Genomic DNA, 22,833 nt, shown 5'->3' with positions numbered 1-22,833 from the left:
CCTGTGTTGTTTGTTGATGACTGTTTTCAGCAGGTTGTTACAAGACAGAGGTGAGCACAAAAAGACACTGCTCATTTTGAAGCAGGAATGTAAGAAAATAGAACTCAGGGATTTGAAGCCTGAAAGAAGGCTCAGCCCCCAAAAGCAAGCATTACAATGAGGAAAACTTAAAAGCAGCAGGGAGCCAGTTAAAACTCAACCTTGCGTCAAGGGACAAATGAGGGACAAGGTATGGTCATCACACTTTGTTAAAAAATCTGTCCATGAATTAAAACGTCTTTGAGTGAATTCCCATTAATGGCGTGGTGTCCAAAAAATCGTTTCATTTGTACAAAATGGCTCAGGGAAAAGACGAAGTCTGCATGTGACTCTCTCATTGAAGCCTGATGGCCTCAGGGAATTGAAATTAAAACCGATAAAGAGGGGCATGAGGACAAAAAAAAACAGAAATACTATCAACATGAGAATTTTGCCTCAAAAGGAACTGTGGCTATTGCCATATGGAGCTGACTGGAAGAAGATACACGAGAAGCTATGTTTTTGATAAAAGAAGTATTAATCAGCCTGGACAAAACAGGTGGTGGTTATTTAAGAACATGACTTTGGGACTCTAATCTGCTAAGAGCAGGGAGTAGGCTGATAGAGCTGCTCATCCCAAAGAGGACATAGTCTCATTGCCTGCTGCGAATGTGGCCACTGAGAATAATGAAAAGGGAGACTTTCACAAGTCAGAGCCAGGTTTCAGGAGGATGACTGGATAAGAGACCTCTTCCCAGGAAGCAGGACCAGAACATAATAATCAAGGAAATTTCCCTACGCCCGGGAGGAGCCCTCAAAATGTCTGCCCAGTGGGGTTTAGATTTGCTGTGGACCAGTGTCCACCAGGTGTCTCTCTCATTCCCCCCATTTCTGAATGGGGGTACTTACTGTACTTAGCCTGTCCTTCTACCATTGGAGTGTGGTTGTGTGGGAGGGCAGAAAAGTTGACTTTCTCCTGCACAGGTCCCCAAATCAGTAGGCACTGTATCCAGACCTGACTGTGCATTTCCCCACATCCTGGGTTTCGAACTAAAAGCCATAGGGATAAAACTTGCTGGCAGTATTCCTTGGAGGAAGAGATGAGTGTATGTTGCTTGCAGAAGGAAAAGCAAACTGAATGTTCAGTAGCGAAGGGGGCAGATTTTAGTAGTCATTAGGCTTGTTCACCAATTTTTCTGGTTTTAATCTTTCTAAACATGAAAGGAATGCAGCATCTGCCACCTTGAGGGTTAGCAGGTCACGTTACTTGCTCTGACCAATGAAACACAAATGACAATGAACTGTATCATTTTCAGGCAGAAGGCTTTCCAGTGCAATATTTGACTTGTCAGTTTCCTTCCTCCTCCCCCCCAACCCCCCACCCCGCCCCTGCCATGGCAACCACCCATGTTCCAGAAGGTTGAGGCTCCAGCAGCCTCCGTTCCCAAGTAGGAACAATGCAGAGTGGAGAACTCTGCTCACCCAAGATGGATATACAGCGTTGATGAAAAATAAATCTTCGTTGTTCATTACTGCAGCCTAACCTAGCTAAGCTTGACTAATACAGGTGAACGTGGTAAAATCTGAGAAGGTTTTCCTCCTGCGTAGAAGGCCGTACCCCTTAACAGGTGAACTTGCTTTTACTGAGCACTTCTGCTCGTTGGTTCTCATATATTTCTGCTGAAATTTTAGCGAGACAAATGATCTACTGTTTTCAATCACCTCGCTGTAAGGATACCATATTCAGTTATATATGCCCTTGCTGTCAGGTAACATGTTTTTCTTCATTTCTTAACACTTGTATTATACCAGGATTCAATAATATATTCAATTTTTCTTGTTTAAAATTCACCTGCTCACAAACTCGTGCATGGTATTTATAAGCCCATGGAAGAAGACAAACACGTTTATGTTTACATGTTTATAGGAAGAAGAAAGCTGTCCTGAAGCGTTTGGTATGGATTAGGTTACACTGTTGCACCTGAAATCAGCTCTTGGCATTGGGTCACAAGCTTTCACTGCTTGGTAACAGCAAGGATACAAACTCATCAAGGGAAAAAGTCTTCTTCAGACTCTTTAAGGATGGGCATGCAGTGTCCACAGGGTGTGTGATTTTACAAAAGATATGGAAACATTCTTCAAATTAATGCTTTCTCTTCTCCGAAGTCCCTATCATTAATCTTAGTTCTGTGAAAGTGAATCTGTTGGAAGTTAAGATAATAGAGTTCAGGTCTGTTGCCTTCTGATGATCTAATTTCCTTCAGGGATAGGGCTTACAGAATCTAGAGAAATGGAAAATTAACATATTTCCTTCAAATCCCAGACATTTAAAGCAAACTTCTGGCAATGCTGAGCTGCAGTCGGTTAGCAATGGGATGCTCTGACAAATGTCTGAAGTGTGTGTGTATCTTCACTGTTCTCTCCTCTTTTGTCACTGTTGTCTCTTCAGTGTGGAATGTCCCCTTCCTCTGCAACAGTCAACACCCTTCTTGTCTTTCCAGGTCCAGCTCAAATCCAAATCCTTCATGGAACATTTGATGGAGGCAGTAATGATAATAATAGACTATGTTTTTAACTACAAGTCAGTAATCTTTAGGTTCCCATGTGCCAGATGCTGGGTAAACGCTTTGGGTTATTATCTCATTTAATTCTCATTGTAAGCGTATGTCTTGGAACTGTTACTACTCGTGTTAGTCACTCTTTGGCTCAGAATTCCATAATTATAGAAATGCTCTATCATGCCTTTGCAACAGACATACCTGGGTTTGGTTCCTAGCTCTAACACTCACTAGACTAGCTGTGTGATCTTGAACACAGTATTTAGCTTTTCTAAACCTACACGTAGAACAATTAAAAGAACTTAACAAGTCATGAGCATGGCTGTGTTCCTGCCATGGTCCTTCTTCCACAGCCCAGAATACTCTGGGCCTCTTTTGTGTTAAATCCCGTGTCATCTTGGTTCTTGGCTTACTCTTTTATTTTGGTGGAACGCATCCTCCAGATGCTTTCCGAGAAAGTAAACACGAGCCAGAGGCCTATGTTTGTGAGACCTCATATGTCTGAAATTTTATTTATTTGACTGTTTCTTTAAGAGTTGCCTGGAGCCTTCTTTTTTTTTGACCTCTTCACGGTTCATCCATGTTAATCAGCTTGTTTCTGGGTTTTTCCACTCTACCAACTTAGGTTCTGATGTTCTTTCCTTCATCAGGTTCAGCACTATTTATCCGAGTGCGCTCCCACCTTCTGAAAGTGTGTTGCTTTTCCTCTCTTCTTTGTCCTGTGGTTTCATGCTTCTTTTTAAATCCTTTTATCGTAATGCAGTTCCATTGGGGTTTTAGTGGAAACACAGATACCCACAAGTATTCTGTCCACTATCTTGGACCAGAAGTGAGGACTGCCATTATCTTCACATGAAAATCTGGAAGGACGACTGGAGTTCTCATCCATAGAGAAGGTTACCTTTTTGTATAAAGGAGGAGTTGGGGTGGGGAGTTAATGATTTCCATTTGGGGCAAGTTGATGTTGAAGTTTCCCTGGGACAATCAAACTGAGATTTCTCAGAGACCTTTGGATAGAAGAGCCTGGAGCTTAGGAGAGCTTTCTGGGTTAGATAGGGGTATAGGTAGGCTTCAGGAGGGAGGGAACAGTGAGGAGAGCGTGTGAAGACAGCAAGGGACGGAGGACAGGGTATCAGTAAGGGTCAAGACAGATGAGAGCATTTTGTAAGGATTAGATTATTATCAAGGCTTTTGCTTTGTTTTGCTACCCGCCAACTTCTGAGATTAAAAACATTTTTTAAGCAGAGTTTCAAACTTCCCCTTTTTTAATTTTTCAAGTAGACTTTTTAGGGGGGAATAATTTTGGGTTCACAGCCATACTGAGTAGAAAGTACAGAGAGTTCCCATACTCTTCCTGCCCGTACACACGTACAACCTCCTGACAACACCCCCCGCGAGAGTGAAACCCTTTCTTACAGTCGGTGAACTCCACTGACACATCATTATCACCTGCAGTCCACAGTTTTGCTAGGGTTACTCTTGGTGTGCATTCTGTGGGTTTTGACAAATAGGTAATGACATGTATCCACCATTATAGTAGTTTCACTGCCCTAAAGATCCTGTGCTCAATTCTCTTCTTTTTAGGGAGTCATGCAACGTACTCCGACGTCCAGTGCTCTTTCCTAAAGCTTTGCACGAAACCGGAACAGTGAGATAATGGGGATAAGAAAGCTAAAATGGACGGAGGGCTGCTCTGAAAACTCTGGATTACCTTACAAGGTCTAAGTGATTTGTAGCACGTCCCTGAAAACTCCTTCCTCATTAAACCCCCACAGGCTGCGGACAGGCTGGAACCAGCCCTCCCGCCACAGAAACAGGTCATCCCAGCTGATGATCTAATACATGCTGACAGGAAGGCAAATACTCCAACTACATTAGCAAGGCAATGTTACTTGGTTACTAGACAAAATCACGCACACGCACACGCTTCCTACCTTCAGATACAGTATATATACATACATCCTTTGAGGGAAAGAGACTTAATCGCTTAAAATGGGAGGATTTGCCTCTGTCACAGCAGAGTGCGGCATGGCCCCTGTGAATGGAATGAGAGGAATGTGAGTCTCAGCTGATGATGACAGTCTCTCTGGAAGGTCAAAATGTTTCTCCAGAAAGGGCTTTGAGGGGTGCCTGGCTGGCTCAGTTGGGAGGGCATGCAGCTCTTGATCTTGGGGTCGTAAGTTTGAGTTCCATGCTGGGTGTAGAGATTACGAAGAAAAAATAAATAATAAATAAAAAAATAAATAATAATAAATAAATAATTTTTAATTTTATTTTTATCAGAACATTTTATTTTAATATTATATTATATTTATTTTTATATTTAGTTATATATTATTATATTATTTATATAAATATTAGAATATTATTCATAATTTTTATTAAAAAATAAATAAACTTAAAAAAAGGAAAAAAGAAAGGGCTTTGAATCTGCCCAGGGTTCTGTGCCATGAAGCAAGATAGAGACAAGTTTGATCTGAAAATATTTAAGGGCAAGTGTTACTGGTTAGTCACCCAGACAATGAAGATATCACCATGGGGTCCCGTAGACTATTTGATTTTGAGTGAAATTACCCGGAACGTATCCTATGGTTCTGCTAGGACAACGGTTTTCCCTCTTGAGTGCCCTAACCTAATAGGTTAGCCTGGGAAACAGGTAGAGTGATTCCCCAGGTGTCAGGGGTAGAGTTTTGATTTAACTGGACTGAGAAGGACCTGGGTATCTGTTTATCTTAAAAGCATCTTCTGGTGGTTCTACATGCAGCCAAGGTTGAGACCTACTGCCTGAGTTAGTTTTACCTGTGCTCCCGATACCTGAAGGAGGCCCACATCCACTGACAAAAGTGACCCACCCACTGACAAAAATGAGACCATAGTAACATGATTTGGTATTGAATGAATGTAAGTCAGTGACCCTCCTGACATCACAGATAAGGAACCGAAGCTGAGAGAGGTGAGGGCCCTCACTCAGAGTCATGCAGGAAGACCTGTACCAGGTATACAATCAAGTTCTCCGCTAGAGATGAAGTTCTTTTGTTTCTTTGTCACATTGTGTTCTATTCCAAATTTCATAAATCAGCTTACCTGGCATGCTTCAAAGATGCATGCTCCCCCGCATGTTTGCACTGCGTGGGACAGGAGAAGGGCCTCTGCCTGGTTTTGTGAGTGTTTATGAGGGGCTTGTTTCCTGTAGAGGGGCTGGGGGTGGGCAGAGGTTGGGGGAAGGGTCAGGATAGACCAGGATTTGGGTGCCCCATCCCTGTTTGCATCATAGCAACTCCAGTTTTAACTGTTTTATATTCTGGTCTTCCGTAGGAAAAAAGTATTTGAAGGAAAGTGTCCAGTGCCAAGAAATAGAAAAATAATGTTAAAACTAATGATTTTGTCCGATTAATCCTCTAGTGTTGTGAAAGAGAAAACGAAGCTGAGAAGTTAACAGACATTCCCAAGGCCTAAGTGGACGATGGCCCAGTCAAAGGTAACCTGTTGCTCTGTATCTGTTTTTTTTAATAGTTATAACCGTAAATCACGTAGGGACCCAAACTTAGAGAATGATGTTAAGTAACAATAATATCTTTATTCCTGATTTTATTAAAAACACCTGCTATGTTTGAGTGTTACGCCTATTGGTTGTCTAGATGGATCTTTTGATGATGTTTAGGGAAAAAAAATCTATTACAAGACAGTTCATCATTAGAATGAGAGCATTATCTGCATCTAAAGAGATCATATGATTTCTCTCTTATTTCAGCTACAAGTGTGAAATATGAATAGACTTCCAAATATCAATCCTCTCTGTATTTCCAGGTAAATACTTCCTGGCCATGGAGGTTTACTTTTTAAAATTTTTTATTTTAACTTTTTATTTTGAAATCATTATAGATTCACAGGAAGTTGCAAAGATAGTATAAAAAGCGGTCCCAAGTTCATTCACCTAGTGTCTCCCAATGGTTCCATCTTACATAACTACAGAACAATATCAAAATCAGGAAAGTTGTCCTGGATACAATGTGTACATGTAGCTCTCTCTCTTTATTTACTTCCCTAATACTTTTTGGTGATTTTTTTATTGTCATAAAGTATACCTAACAAAAATTATCATCTTAGCCATTTGTAATTGCAACATTAAATATATTCCCAATGTCAAATGACCATCACCACCAGCCATTTCCAGAACTTTTTCATTATCCCAAACAGAAGCTCTGTACCCAATACACAGTAACTCTTCATTTCTCCCTTGCCACAGCCCCTGGCCACCATTTTTCTACTTTCTGTCTCAGTGAATTCGTCTATTTCTGGTCTTTTAAATGGCATTCTTGATTTCAATTTACAACTTTGCATAAATGTCCCTATTTGTATGGTTTTATCATTTTAGTACTTTACCAGCCGTTCTTTGCAGCCAAGAGCACCACGGATACACAGATTGAGGGAAATGAGATGTTGGTCAAAGGGTACAAACTTCCAGGGGTACCTGGCTCAGTTGGTTAAGTGGCCAACTCTTGATTTCGGCTCAGGTCATGAGATTGAGCCCCGTGTTGGGCTCTGTGCTGGGCATGGAGTCTGCTTAAGATTCTCTCTCTCCCTCTGCCCATTCCCCCTCCAAAAAAGGGTACAAACTTCCAATTATAAGATGAATACACTCTGGGGATCTAATATACAGCCTGGTGACTTTGGTTAACAATGCTGTATTGTATACTTCAACACTGCTAAGAGAATGATCTTAAATGTTCTCACCACCACCACCCCAACAAAAGAAGAGTAATTACGTGAAGTGGCAGATGTGCTAACTAACCTAATTGTGGTAACCATTTCATAATAGATACATGTATCAAATCACCATGTTGTACACCTTGAACTTACACAATGTTATATGTCAATTATATTTCAATAAAGCTGAGAAGAGAGAGAGAGAGGGAGAAGCTGCTGAAGGCCCAAACTAAGCAACTGACTTTATTTCCTCTTCACTTGGAAGATACAGACCTACTCCCTTGTCATTCAGGTAGCCCAATTGCATGTACTGTGATTAGATATTTCTAAAACAGGCAAAAGGGAGAAATGTCACCTTCCCTTTTTATAGACTTGGAATCAAATATAAGATGCTTGCCTTTACAAAGGAAGTAAGTGACTGTCCTCTTGGCCAGTCCTGGTAACGGCTTAAAGTAGAGACATTATATTTAAATATAAACAACTGGTATATAACATTATTCAACTGAGTCTGCTCCCTTTGTCAGGATCATCAATACTTTGATTGCCCAATAGGTTTCATAAAATAATTTGCACTTTTCTTTATTCTTTACTTAAGAGAACATTCTTTCTGGCCTTTTTATGACCCTTAACAAGGACAGTAAGTTACAACATGACATCAGCATTTTCCAAAATGTTTTGGGGAAAAAGGAAATTTTTTTGTGGTCAAACACACTTAGGAAACATTGATTTAAATTGATTTAAACAGGTTTCTTTACTATAGGACTTTTCAAACCTTTAATATGCTGTGTGTATTACAAATCTTGTGGCATATAGGGTGTGGTGCTTCCAAAACTGATTTTTCGGTGGAATTCCTTTCTCAGCGGCCAGCTTACAGACAAGGAGGCTAGGTGCCAACAGAACACACATTAAGAAGATCAAAATTAGACTAAGAGCAAAGGATGCAACAAAGGCATAGTATTTACTTTGATGAACATCAATGGGCTTGAATAAGTCAACAGACTTCAGCTGTAACATATTTAAATCTGGTATATTAAAGAATATGTTGATTTTCAAAATACAGTAGAAGACCGGAGCATCCTGCCAATGAGAGTTGGCAGTGCCATCAATGGTTAGTAATGAGGTAAAAGCATGAGCCTGTGCATTGGTCACACAGATGCAGAATTATTTTGAGTTTTCTTAGGAGTATAATAAAGCTGCAGTATTGGTTTAAGCTTATGAAAAGTTTCAAGATAAAAGAAATTGTCTTGGAACTCAATAAAAGGACTCAAGGAGCAATATCACCAACAATTAAAGTAAGAGAATAATCATGCTGTCGTCCAAAAACAGTCCTTAAAGATCACAAAAGGTAGATTAATGACTGTATTAGTCAGCATCCCTCAGAGAAATAATATACATATAATCTTCAAAACCCAAGCAGGCACCTTTGAGACTATTGTCTCAGGTTGACTAACCAGCTGACATTTCCAGAGAGTCTTGGTTCAGCCCCTTTGTCACGACTTCATTGCAGTGGAAATCAGTAGAATGCCAGGCTGTTCTATCTCATTGTTAAATGGGTCTCTGGCCAGACGTACCTGTTATATCAGGAAATACAGACCAGAATTAAAGTGCAGGAGAGTAGAGATCCAAATGCAAGGTCTAGTTTATGACCTTAGGTAAGTCATTTCCTGGGTAGTCTCAGTTTTCTCACCTGTGAAATAGAAACGCGACGGTCTCAGCATAGCAGAAGCATAACAAGCTCTCTGCAGGACACCTAGACACACCGAACTGAGGACAGTGGCCAGGATGGTGGGAGGGATGAAAATCTACACGCATTTGAAGAAAATGGGCATAGTTAACCAAATACACAAATACAGTCTTGGAGGGCAGGATAATTGCCTTTGAGTATTTTGAAAGCTATTCTGTGGAAAACATACTAAATTTTAGAACCTGGGCCAAAGGGTGGAAGTGACAAGATACATAGCAAGGAAGATTTTTTTCCACAGAGGTGTTTATAAACGGTGTGATCTGGAGGCGCCTGGGTGGCGCACTTAGTTAGGCGTCTGACTCTTGTTTTCCACTCAGGTCATGATCTCAGGGTCATGAGATCGAGCCCCGCGTTGGGCTCCGCACTCAGCAGGGAGTCTGCCTGAGATTCTCTCTCTCTCCCTCCCCCTCTCCTTCTCTGTCTGCCCATCCTCCCTTCAAATAAATAAATCTTTTTAAAAAATAAATGGTGTGATCTGATTTTGTGCTGTTGAATTTCTTATCACTAGGAAGGAGTGATAGAGGACAAATGACGACTTCTGTTATAAGGGCGTTCAGGGTTCACATGGGAAGGGCAACTGGAAAGCATTAAGGTTGTCTTCAAACTTAAAGCTCTAATTCTCTATATCTATGTAGATTATTTTATTTAAAAATGAACTAACGTATGAGAAAAAAAGTTGAAAAGACTTAGACTTGTAGATGTCAGGTGATAGCTCAAATATAAGGATGACAATGTGACTGGCAAGAGAGCCTTGCAAAGCTCATGTTCATATATAGCGCTGGCATGCAGGAATAAGGAAAAGTTGAGTGACTAAAAGTACAATCCGTTCAGTGAGAGAAATAGAGTGAAAACTTTTAGCCACAGGAGGGAAATGGTCCCCAATTTTCCTTGACCCTCTGCCCATCTGTATTTTAAGAATTTGTTGGAGGGAAAATATGGAAAGTTAAGATAGGACTGGGGGAAGGGAAAGAACAATCGACATTCACTCAAAACAAGGCTGGTTTTAGAGGTGCCCTATAAAGAGGGCAGGATTGCAGCTCTTATCTTTGCCCCCCAGCTCCCAGCTCCCAGTTTTGGGACTGACTGATATGTCCCACAGAGGGTGACTGGAGATTATCTGCATGACGGGGAAGAAAGTTGCTGATCGCCTATGTCACTTAGAGTGTCTTGTTCAGGGACCAAGAAGGCATCCTACAGAAAGCTCAGCATGTGACAATTCTTAGACTATCGTGTAACTCTTGGGTTATGCAGCCTTGCACATGTAGGTTTTCAACTAAATGGCATACCTTTTATACATGTGGTACAAGACATTAGCACACACTTTAGTGCCGGAGGCATTTTTAATTTTATCAGATTTATTCACCATTAAGTAACCTATGTGTCACCAACCTTGTCCTGCAAACACTTCACATTTACCACAGAATGGTGAGTACACTCAGAATTACTCAACTGGGGGCATCCCTGAAGGAATTGACATCTCATTTATATTGAGTCCAATTTTTTTTTCTACATTAACATTTCACACTATCCCTCTTCAATGGTCTGCTGGAGAAATGCACTCATTTGGCTTACCTAGGAGAGCCTATCTTTCTTGGCAAGGCAGACAGAGTTGGTGGTGGTCTTCATTAAAGCCTCAACAGGTTTTAATTCTGATGGTGACTAAGAGTGTGACCTAACATCCTCTCTGACCACTTGAGTATGAGGCTAAACCATTAAGTATGATTCTGGAGAGCTCTTTAGAGGCAACAACTTTAAATATAGAGAGAACGGGAAAGGAAAGAACCCCAGAGACATACGACAAACTCTGTTCTGCTCAGGAAATAACGACCACCAATTGCAGAAATCCAAGAAAAAGCCTCAGGACTGGAGCAGAGATGAGTGAAAAGAGTGGATAAATGAGGAAAAGGATTACAGCATTAGTACCTCCCAGGGGAGGAAATACGGTGGTCAGGAAGTGGTTCGAAACTATTCAAGGAAGCCAAATCTATGAAAAGCCAGAGTGAGGAAATAGGGAATATTTCTTTAAAACAATGGAAATCATGAAGAGGCCATTCTAATCCATCTCCCACGTGGTCACTTGGAATCCTCCTACATAAACACTATGATATCCAAGAGTGTCTGAAGGATAGAAAGGCAGATGAGCAAAGAAAATTGATTATAAAGGCCTTCCCGATGTCCTGGAGATGCACTTTATCACCTACTCGTGTGAGGTGGAAGATAAAGTGAAGCATGCAGGTATTGCTTATACATCATCCCTAACGCAGTCTACACATGACATTGGATAACCTTGGCAGATGTGAGAGGGAGGAGAAGTGTCAACAAATGACAAGCTTTTAGCTCCCAGTTGGTCTCCCCGTGGAAAATGGCTCCCAGAGGCCCCCTAAGGAAGAAATCTCTGGGAGAACTGCTTTAGTCTACAGGCCAACACTCCAGTTCTCCCCCAGAGGAGAGATGATCCTAGAGCTCACTCCTATTCCTCTTCCCCAGAAGGAAAAGAAATGCAAGTTCTTCAAGCTGAGGTTAAGACATGGCAAGTAATATAGAGATGGATTGAGAATGGGTAAAATCCCATAGGATTTTTCTCTGTCTTAAAACTTTTGTATTCCCATGAGCCTGCAGGCAATCCTATGACGTCAGGACTACAAACGCTCAGCATCCGATACTCCAAAAGGGAAGAGGTGGGAAAGGTAGAGCGTGGCAGTCAAGAGTTCAGCCCAAACATCCCAACGCGCGAAGGATTCTCGGCTGCCCGGAGCCACTTTGAGAAGCCAGTGGTTATCAACACCATGTGACACTCTAGCAGCTTCCAGACTAGAGGTCCCGGCAATAATCCCATCTGTAATTCCAGGTCCAAGCAACAGTCATTTAGAGACACTTGCTCCCAGGGGCTGGGCAAGGCCATGTTGCTGCTGAGGAGCTGGCAGAATACACAGCTATAAAAAATGACATCTCAACGCTGTAGGTGTTAAATATCACAGGGATAGATAGTACAAAGGTCTGTGAGTTTTCAGAGCCAGAGACGGCCGATGACAGACTCTTGAGCTTCTGTCCTTCAATTTCAGGCTAAGTGGGTGCTCCAGTGACCTCAAGCTCTGGCTGTGTCCCAAAGGCTTAAGGTAGAGATACAAACCCAGTGCATATTATATAAACCAGGATTGTGTGGTCATTGCGAAACCAGTCATGCAAAATCTACAGTCGTAGGATGTAGGCAACATTCTGACAACGGCCATGATTCACTGAAGGAGAGGGGAATGAGCCAAGCAAGCACATCCTATTAACTGATTCTTAAATAGGTCACCTACCTTTTCTCTCTATGAATCTATTAATGTTTTTAGGGCCAGAGAACCAATTTAGCAATGGAAAAGACCACTGTAACTTATTCCCTAAGTCTCTACCTAAGTTCTGTGGCTAGGAAGAGAGAAAAGAAAATACAGGCTTTGGGGAGCTTTATTATTATTTTTTTTTTTTGAAGATTTTATTTGTTTGACAGAGCACAAGCGGGGGGAGGGGCAGAGGGAGAGGTAGAAGCAGGCTCCCCACTCAGCAGGGAGCCCGATGCGGGGCTCCATCCCAGGACCCTGCAATCACAACCTGAGCAGAAGGCAGACGCTTAACTAACTAGCCACCCAGGTGCCCCTGTGGGGAACTTTATAATCTAATTTGGAATTTATGATCTAGGTTGGAACATCAGGTGAACAGACAAAACGGCTAGATACGTGGGGAGTGGGGTAGGGATGTGATAGAGCATTAGGGGCTGGAGAAGCCAGGTGGGTTAGGGACCCAGTGAGGACACAGAGAAGCTTGGGTCAGACATACAAGGCTGGGTTGCATTTGGGGACCTGGCTATCTGGCAAGGGCAAAGCCTGGGACTTTTTGTTCAAGGAGCAGAGAGCGATTCACCTAACAAGAATAGGAGGTTTTTGGGGAACCTGGGTGGCTCAGTTGGTTAAGCATCTGCCTTCAGCTCAGGTCATGATCCCAGGGTCCTGGGATCGAGCCCCACATCGGCTCCCTGCTCAGCAGGCAGCCTGCTTCTCCCTCTCCCTCTGCCGCTCCCCCTGCTTCTGCTCTCTCTCTATGTCAAATAAATAAATAAAATCTTTTTTTTAAAGATTTTATTTATTTATTTGAGAGAGAGAGAATGAGAGATAGAGAGCATGAGAGGGAAGAGGGTCAGAGGGAGAAGCAGACCCCCTGCTGAGCAGGGAGCCCGATGCGGGACTCGATCCCGGGACTCCAGGATCATGACCTGAGCCGAAGGCAGTCGCTTAACTAACTGAGCCACCCAGGCGCCCTAAATAAATAAAATCTTAAAAAAAAAAAAAAGAGAGACAACCCGTGTTCAGTACCTAACACAGTGTCTGCACAGGCAAGCTGGCAACAAATATTAGCTCATATATGTTTTTGGTCTCCATAAGAGTAGGCACTGTGTCTGTCATTGTTTCCTAACACAGCATATAGTAAAGTGTCAACACATGTTCTAGAATAAGTGAATATATAAATACATATTTATATATAAATGATACAAATATTTATGTTTAAGTATTGACATAGAAATAATATAAACATTACATTTAAATATTTATATTAAATCCTTACATATAAATGTTTAAGTATAAGTAGTATATTTATAGATATTTATATATAAATAATATAAACGAATGAACAAAGGTACAAAAAAGCAAAGCAACCCAAGTGAGCATACTCATGTCATCAACAAGAGTACCAAGTTTCTTTAAACCAGTTGCCACATTTATTTAGATAGAATTTCCTCTGTATGAGTATTTCCTCCTTCAGTCATGGGAAAAGCAAACAAACAAAACACAAAGAACCTGATATCTCATTGATGGCATTACAATTAAAAAGAGGATTATCCAAAGGAATTATATATGGTAACATTATCATGTTCAAATAAATCCAATTATTCATTTGTAGAAGTTCAATTAGTGTTCAGCTTTCTCTATAGAAAAACAGCAAATATCCCTGTCCATTATATAAAACCTTAGCTAATTTGTTCAGGCACACAATACACAGCTACAGGACAATTTCAAGACCAGTATTTTTTTTTTTTTACTGATAAATGATGCCCTATATAATTACGATTAGTTATAATAGCCAAAAAAAAAATCAGTATGATATTGAATTCAGCAGGTGAGTTACTGTAACATAAGTTAATTGGAATTGAAATCTGACCCTGGGCATGCACCTGGCATATTTTATGTAGTGTCCGACTGAAAAAGATCAATGGATTTGACTAGCAGGCCACAAGGACAAGTGTTGGTGCTATGACCTTCACACTCACTGAGGGCTTTGGATGTGTGATATCTCATCATATTTACAGTTCGAGGGATTAGGGCAGGTAATCTGGAAGATGCATTTTGGAATTCTGCCTACCACAAGCCCTCAATGTTATCCATGTACCATATTCATTCATCTCTCCCCGCGTGGCTAGACCAGTCTTCTACAGAGAATCCTGTTGGAAGGGTAAGTTCTCCCGTGCCATATTCTTGTTGTTCATGTTTGCCATGATCAGACAATTGCTTAACTCAGATGTCTTCTTCATTTGGCTTACACAGACAGAGCTAAAGTCTATTTCAGTCGAACGAATCTTTAAAATATGCCGCAGACCCAGCATTAAGAGAATTGAAACCATGATGAAATTTCAAATTCTTGCTGTTTTACCTGATCTTATTGTTAATTACAGAATTCTGCAGAAGGAGTCTTCAAACTTGCGATGATGTCAGCTGACTTCCCAACTAAGGCTGTTCCACGGGCCCAAAATCTTTCAATACATACAAATTGGAATTGGAATTGGAAAAACTTTTGGCCAATTTGTAGCAGGTTTTCCAGTTTCACTGACATTGTGGAAACCTAAATCGGCTTCTCCCTCAGGATCATCGTCAGAGTCTGGAAATATCCATCAGCCAGAAACACAGTCCAAGATTTTATGTTTTCTGGTTTTTACAAACTGTCAGTTTTGATTTTTATTGAGCAATAAGAAATTTAGTTGTTTATTGGAACAAACAAGGCTAGTGACAATTCTTTCCAAGTGCTGGATCTTTCCATTCACTTTAACTAAATAAAGTATTTCTGGTATGCCCATAAGAAGCAAGAATGTAGAACTGCAGAGCATGCATTAGGAAAGGATTTGCAATGCCTCCTACAGGTCATTTCCCCATGATCAGCCTATTTGCATTTTGTGTTCTTTATAAATCTTCGCAAATACAAATTGGATACAAATTCCAATTCCCTCATGGTAAAATTGGAAGATGCTTTAAAAAATTAGTTAACTAGTAAATTCCATGACTACCTCTTTGTTTTAAAGCAAACAAAGCTAGCATCATGTCTATGATTAAAGAACTTAGAGAAAGTTCTTTAATCAGGCTCACACCCCCTGAGCCTGGATATTCCCACCCTGAAGAGGTAAGGGTGCAGGCTGCAGGGGTGTGTTGGGGGGGGCTCTATTGTGGTATGGCCTGTCAGTGGTCCATAGGGATAAGAATCAGTCCCTGGCACTCAGGATGGGGGTGTGAGCATCGTTGAGGCTGTAAGCTTACGCCTTTTTCTCATTGACTGAAGAACTCTTCTCATTCCCTTCTCTCAAGAAAACCATGTTTTATTTTTATTTTTTAAGATTTTATTTATGTATTTGAGAAAGAAAGAGCACAAGCGGGTGGGAGGGCCAGAGAGAGAGGGAGAAGCAGACTCCCTACTGAGCAGAGAGCCTGACACGGGGCTCGATCCCAGGACCCTGAGATCATGACCTGAGCCGAAGGTGGCCATTTAACCGACTGAGCCACCCAGGTGCCCCCCATGTTTTATTATTTTATCTTACTTTATTTTTTTAAAAACAAGAACTACTTGTATTTGCTATCCTCTCATTAAAAAACACATACATTAGGATATGTACGTATGCAGATTGTAAGAGAACCTTGTCTTAAAGGCTCCATTGAGACTCCCTTGCTCTCAGTTGGTAAACAAACCTGGAAGAAGGGATTTTTTCCCTCTGTCTTCACCATTCCAGAGGCTCCTCTCCTCCCGGCATATACTAGAGCCAACAAGGAATGCCTCTAAATAGACGTATTGTATTTCTTCCACCATCTTTTCTGTACATGTTATGGAAATTCTTTCTTTAGCCTGATCACAGATTTTCACATCCAATAAATTCAATTGATGGGGTGGTGGTTTCATAAATCAGTCCTGACCACCCAACTTAATTCTCTGGGATTTCTTTCTCATTTTATTTAGCGACTTAGTGATGTGATTACATATGTGTTCCTCCTCTACTCTCTCTTAAAGGGACCCGTCTTTTTTGGCATATTGTTCTTAAATCTGTTGAGTTTCCAGTGATAAATCAATGAATCTTTTTCTCCCTACCCCCTTAGTGGTCTAAACTGGATCTCTTGATAGTCCGCAAATGAGAATGGAAAGATTCACTCTCCTGAGTTTGAGCATGGTTTGCTGCTCTGGGTAAAAATCTTGGGCAAATTGCTTGAAGCCTAAGGCAAGTCTTATTATAAGAAACTCCCTGGTCACCTGGGAGGCTCAGTTGGTTAAGCGTCTGCCCTGGGCTCAGGTCATGATCCCAGGGTCCCGCATTGGGCTCCCTGCTCAGTGAGGAGTCTGCTTCTCCCTCTCCCACTGCCCCTCCCCCTGTTCCTGCTCTCTCTCAATTAAATAAATAAAAGATCTTAAGAAAGAAAGAAAGAAAGAAAGAAAGAAAGAAAGAAAGAAAGAAAGAAAGAAAGAAAGAAAGAAAGAAAGAAAGAAAGAAAGAAAGAGAAAGAAAGAAAGAAAGAAAGAAAGAAACTCCCTAACTCAGCCCAATTGTTCTGTTGTGTGGACTATAACATGGACAAATGAACTATTAGATAACTCAAAGAATGTTTTAGCTGAAAGGGGTCATGGACCCTACTTAGTTCAACCTTCTCTTTCTGCAGACAAGGAAACTGAGATTCAGAGCAGCTTAATGAAGGAACCCAATGTCAAATAGAATGTAGAGTTTGAAGATCTGCTACCAGAGTGCCCAGTTTTAAGGTGTAGTTCAAACTCATCTGAGTACCTCCCCGAAAAGGATATAATCATGAATACAAGCTCAGTTTTGATGTTAATTTTGACCACATGTCCCACAGTCAGGTTTAGCACTTAACTGGCGCTTGCCCACATTCCTGCTGAAGCATATAAACTGTCAGGAAATTAAATTTTGCTTCATCCTTTGTCTGATAGAAATGGAATCTTTGGGTAAGGTGATATTTGAAGTTCCTCATTTATAGTTAGAATTTTGCCATTCCCTGTTCATTTTTATGAGGTGTTCAGCTGGTTGTGATTGTGTACCTTAAAAACAATACCCAGAGTATTGCTTGTCTCATCAAGCTGCCCCATTAGTTTGTGCAATGGGGGAAGTTTTAGCCTGACTGCAGAGTAGGTGCAGATAGGTTCAGAACAATCTACCTGTCAGGACATTAACACATTTCTGGGCTTTCCCATTCCAATAACAATATATTTATGATGACCGTAAGAATCAGAAGTTCCAGAGCTTTGGATTCTTTTATGGCAGTCTGAATTATTATAAATGTAGACTTTAAAAAGTGGCCAGTGATATTTATCATTGTGAATTTGACTTAACCAAACCAAATCCTAATTTACCCTTCTGGGACTTTTGGAGATACTGAGAGATGCTTTTGACTGTCACAGCTGGGGACGGGTATGTGCTACCATCATTTAGCAGGTAGAGATCAGGGTTGCTGCTGAACGTCTTACACTGCACAGAACAATTCCCCACAATGAAGAATTATCTGTCTCAAAATGCCAATAGTGCCAAGGTTGGAAAAACTTGCTCTAAAAGAGAGGGATAATTCCAGTCCTCACACACTATCGTTAATATTTCTAGAATTCCTCGAGTAAGCTGCTAAGTGAACATTGAGAATTATAACTCAAAGTACCATTCTTCAATGGGAACCAGAATATGACAAAGTGAAAAATGTATATTTCATGGGTTTAACGGAAAGCTAGAAAAGACGACTAAATACAGACACAGTGGTATGTCATACATTTGGTAATTTTGTCATAGACACACATTGGAAACTCACATACAAATCCACAAAAACCTATTTCATCAGGATGCAGGGCCATTTATATTTTTAAGCTATAGCATAAGGACCTTTTATCATATTGAGTTGACATACTTTGTCAGTCCCCATACTGGGCCATTATTCATCCAAGTCAATATTGTATCCCCTGTCAGTGAGATTTTATCAGTTGGTCTCTGCTGTATAACAAACTCTCCCAAAACTCAATAGCCTTCATCAATAGACATTTACGTCTGTGTACTTGGGTCCATAGGTTGATTGAATGGCTGATCTAGGTTGGGCTCAGCTGGGTAATTTTGGCTTGCTGGGCTTAGCTCTTCATTGTGGGTGGAACTTGAATTTGCTCCCGTGTGTTCTTGTACCCAGGCTAATAGAGCAGTAGCTGCTCTTGAGTGGATCTTCATGGCGATGGCAGATGTGTCAATTAGGAAGCAGAAATGTGATGTATCTTAAGACCTGGGCTCAAAACTGGCAGACTGTCACACTCTATTGGCCAAAGCAAATCACAAGGCCTAGCCTGGGGTAGAGAAATGTTCTCTGCCACTAGTGGGAGAAACTGCAAAGTCACACGGTAAGTATGGGAATAGGAGAAGAGTTGAGAACCCTTACACACTCTGCAACATGCATATGGTAGTTCCTCATGACATCATCTCAAAAGTTTCATGGATCATTTTATTTTTTGTTTTTATTTTTTTTAAGATTTTTATTTATTATTTATTTGAGAGAGAGAGAGAGTACACAAGCAAGGGGAGCTGCAGAGGAGAGGGAGAAGCAAGTTCCCCGTTGAGCAGGGAGCCCAATATGGGGCTTGATCCCAGGACACTGGAACCATGACCTGAGCTAAAGGCAGATGTTTAACGGACTGCACCACCCAGGCATCACTTCACGGGTCATTTTAAGGCAGCTTTAACATCTTACAGACAGACACCCATGTGGCTAGACCATCCATAAACATAAATTTTTTAGAAGTTTAATTTTTTTATTGCAAAATAAACTTATTTTGGAATGAAAAAAAATCATTTACAATATTATAATCCACAGAAAATGACTATTAATGTTTTGGTGTAATTACTTTTAACATTAAATTGCTTTGGGATTAGAGAAATGATTTTTGCCTATGTTGAGAATTTGGAGGACAGTAAGGATAAAAATTGAAATCCCACTACACAACAGTTGTCTCTGTTAACGTTTTTCTACGCACAGATTTTGTTTTGCTTAGTTGGTATCAAACTATAGGTGAATTTCTCATCCTAACTTTTCTCACCAAAATATATATTAAGCATTTCCTATGTCATTAAATATGCTTTGCAAACAAAACTTTGGTAGCAGTCAAAGCATGTGGATATCCTCCACCCAATCACTTTCTTAAACTAGCTTTATCTTAAGATATCTTAAGCATCTGTCAATGTTCTTAAGTAGTGTTTTCCACACAATTTCTTTTTATTTTTTTAAGATTTTATTTTCTAAGTAATCTCTACACTTGGGGCTCAAACTCACAACCCTAAGATCAAGAGTTGTATGCTCTGCTGACTGAGCCAGCCAGGTGCCCCTCCACACAATTTATGAAGCACATCTTCGAAAAACAACTAAAGACAAAGGGAGTATATCTCAGAGACGGATCAAATTCTGGTTATATACAACTTTACAACTTTTTTTAGTAGACATTATGATTAAAACAACTCAACTATTTCTAGCGAGGCTAACCAGGACAGGAGCCAAAATTCACCAGTGCCAACACAAGTCATGGAAATTCTTTAAAAGTTCGTATCTAGCTTATTTATTATCTTGGAACTAAGAGTAACATATGCTTTCCTGGTGACGCTTTCTAGTGATTTTCTTCTAGACAAAGGAACATATTGAGGCTTTAAATCACAGAATTTTGACAGTTCACAATGTTGATGGGTTTTCATCGTAAGGACTTTTGGGGCTGGAGGTAACATTCTAAGGAGCCATGTGTAGACTTCTGGTTGACCACTGAGGGGGGTGGCAATACTGACGTATCCATGAGGCTTGAAGTGTTAGCAGATCCGAATGGTTGAAGGATTAAGTTCGGAATGTTTTTTTTTTTAAAGATTTTATTTATTTATTTGACAGAGAGAGACAGTGAGAGCAGGAACACAAGCAGGGGGAGTGGGAGAGGGAGAAGCAGGCTTCCCGCTGAGCAGGGAGCCCGATGCGGGACTCGATCCCAGGACCCTGGGATCATGACCCGAGCCGAAGGCAGACGCTTAATGACTGAGCCACCCAGGCGCCCCTAAGTTCGGAATGTTTAACTCAACTCTCCCTTTCTACACTACAAACTGACATCCAACAGAGTTTAAAGAAATGTCCAAACCGAGTGTATTAGATTTCTAGCACTGCTGTCACAAAGTACCACAAACTGCGTGACTTAAAATGACAGAAATTTATTATCTCAGAGTTTGGGGGGCCAGAAGTTCAAAATCAAGGTGTTGGCAGGGCCATGTTCCCTCTGAAACCTGTAGGGGAGAATTCTCCTCACCTCCTCTAGCTTCTGGTGTTTTCCAACAATCCTTGGTTTCTTTGGCTTATAGATGCATCATCACAATTTCTGCCTGTTACATGTCATATAGCCTCCTTCCTTGTATGCCTTTCCTCCTCTTAATTAGGACATCAGTCATACTGATTAAGGGCCATCCTGCTCCAGTATGACTAATTATATCTGCAATGATCCCATTTCCAAATAGGGTCACATACTGAGGTACTGGGGTTAGGACTTCAATGTATCCTTTTGAAGGACACAATTAAATCCATAACACCAGGGAATGGAAAGTTAAAACCCTGAGTAATTGAAATACCCCATATGAGTATTTGTTCTAAGCTATTGCTTAGTTGGAAACAGTGAGTAAATAATAAAAACATGTTTCTGCAATCGTGGAATGGCTTTAATTAATAGAATAATGAAAAGTTCCCTTCTGGTCACTTACCAACACATATTCTGCTTAAATCCCAAACTTCCAGAGTAACATGTGAGCATTGAGTGCATAACATCTCCACGTGTAATGCTCACAATACTCGTAAGGGAACCTCCTGAAGTTAACTAGGGTTTTCTGGGAATTTCCCAGATTTCCCTGAATCTCAACATGAGTGACGTGACCCAGTATGACAGTATTGTGTGATATAGGACGATAGGCTGGAAAGGACAAATTTTCCTAACTCCTCATATAATCTGTGATTTGGCTAATTGAGTCCATCTCAGTTGCAGATGAGCCAAAGAAGAAAAAGATATTTCTCAGAAAAAGGCTTAATTAGAAAAACCTGCCCCAGTATATTCCAACTGCTGGCCAACTGGCAATATCTTGAATCACCAAAGAAAGCATTGCAATGTGGGTTTCCTCATATTTTCTCCCTTTTCATTCTTGATAAGTAATTTTTAGCCTCTAGGATCTTTCAGAAAGCACTTTTTATAAAACCCCAAAGCGCATTGGTTAATTGATTGCAAAGTAATAAATTAATTACACACAGACATTGTCTGTAGCCAAATTGCATGTGCTTTATTTAACTAACCGTGCTTATAGAATACCCGTGGCGGTATGAAGAATTCACAGTATATAAAATAAACTCATGGGGGAATGATTTATAAAATACTCCTAGAACAAGTTTGACAAAGATCCTTACAAAGGTTAAGATGATTTTTCTTTCCATTAGAACCAAGGAAAGATAACAGAATGACATTTTGTGTCGGTAATAGGCCTCTCAATAGAATCTGAAGCACTATGTAAATGTTGTTTAAGTACCCCTGTCCTTGAGGGGGCACAACGTTTCACAGGAGGAAGATTTGAGACAGAGCGATAACTAAATGACTTTCTTACAATCCTAAGTGTTGGATAGAAATAGGATGCTTGTTTATGATTTCTACAGTCACTAAGTACACACTCATAGAAACACGTATATGGTATGTTTACCGAACACATTTTATGTGCCCAGTACTACTCTGTCCTGTGCGGCCTTCCATGTGTTATCTAACTTCACAGCGACCTTGTGTTGTGAGGATTGTCATCACCCCCATTTTAAAGATGAGGAAACTGAGGACTAGAGGGTCAAGGAACTTGGCCATGGCCCCAGGTTACTAAGGCACGGTGTTGACATGAATCCATGGGGTAATGCCAACACCTGGCTGCACCCTAAGGCTGGTTTATTCCCATTCCTCTAAGTAGTATCTCTAAGCTGTCTCTTTTTTTTTTAAAAGATTTTGTTTATTTATTTTAGAGAGAAGGAGCGCCAGCAGGGGGAGGAGCAGAGGGGGAGGGAAAGGGAGATAATCTCCAGCAGATTCTCCGCTGAGCATGGAGCCCAAGCGGATCTCCATCCCACAGCGCATGAAATCAATGACCTGAGCTGAAACCAAGAGTCAGACGCTCAAGCAACTGAGCCAGCCAGGTGCCCCGTTGAGCTCTCTCTTTTGAAGACACTCTGTAGCCGTTTCCAGCCAGTGTTCATTCCAGAATCCATCACTGATTCAAGGTGAGCCTAGTGGTGTGAGCAGTAAAGTTAAGGAACAAGGATGTAACAAGGGCATCTGATCAGAACCACCAGCCTTGACATTGCCTCCCTACAGCTTGCTCATGATGCTCCTGCTGAAGATCGGGCATGCACAGAAGTAGAGGCTCGGACAAGTGTGTGTGTGAGTGGCCATCACTCTCAGCCTTCCTTCCTCAGGAGGCTGAGACTCTTCCTGATTAGATGCAGGTAGGAGGTG

The 22,833-nt window shown here is 40.9% G+C and overlaps 1 long non-coding RNA gene across 2 annotated transcripts; it reads left to right on the top strand.

The window, feature by feature from the left end:
• Nucleotides 1-1,467: 1,467 nt before the first annotated feature.
• On the top strand, nt 1,468-15,119 carry LOC113913083. Of its 2 annotated transcripts, XR_003517082.1 has the most exons (5): nt 1,468-1,646; nt 5,979-6,054; nt 6,328-6,383; nt 7,470-7,575; nt 14,732-15,119. It is a non-coding gene; the product is annotated as an uncharacterized LOC113913083 (long non-coding RNA). The 2 variants fall into 2 exon arrangements; XR_003517083.1 differs by lacking the exons at nt 6,328-6,383; nt 7,470-7,575 and having other exon boundaries at nt 14,732-15,110.
• The last annotated feature ends 7,714 nt before the right edge of the window (nt 15,120-22,833 follow it).

This window comes from Zalophus californianus, chromosome 14, assembly GCF_009762305.2.
Source record: "Zalophus californianus isolate mZalCal1 chromosome 14, mZalCal1.pri.v2, whole genome shotgun sequence".
Lineage (NCBI taxonomy): Eukaryota > Metazoa > Chordata > Mammalia > Carnivora > Otariidae > Zalophus > Zalophus californianus.
This window is presented reverse-complemented; position numbering and strand designations above follow the sequence as displayed.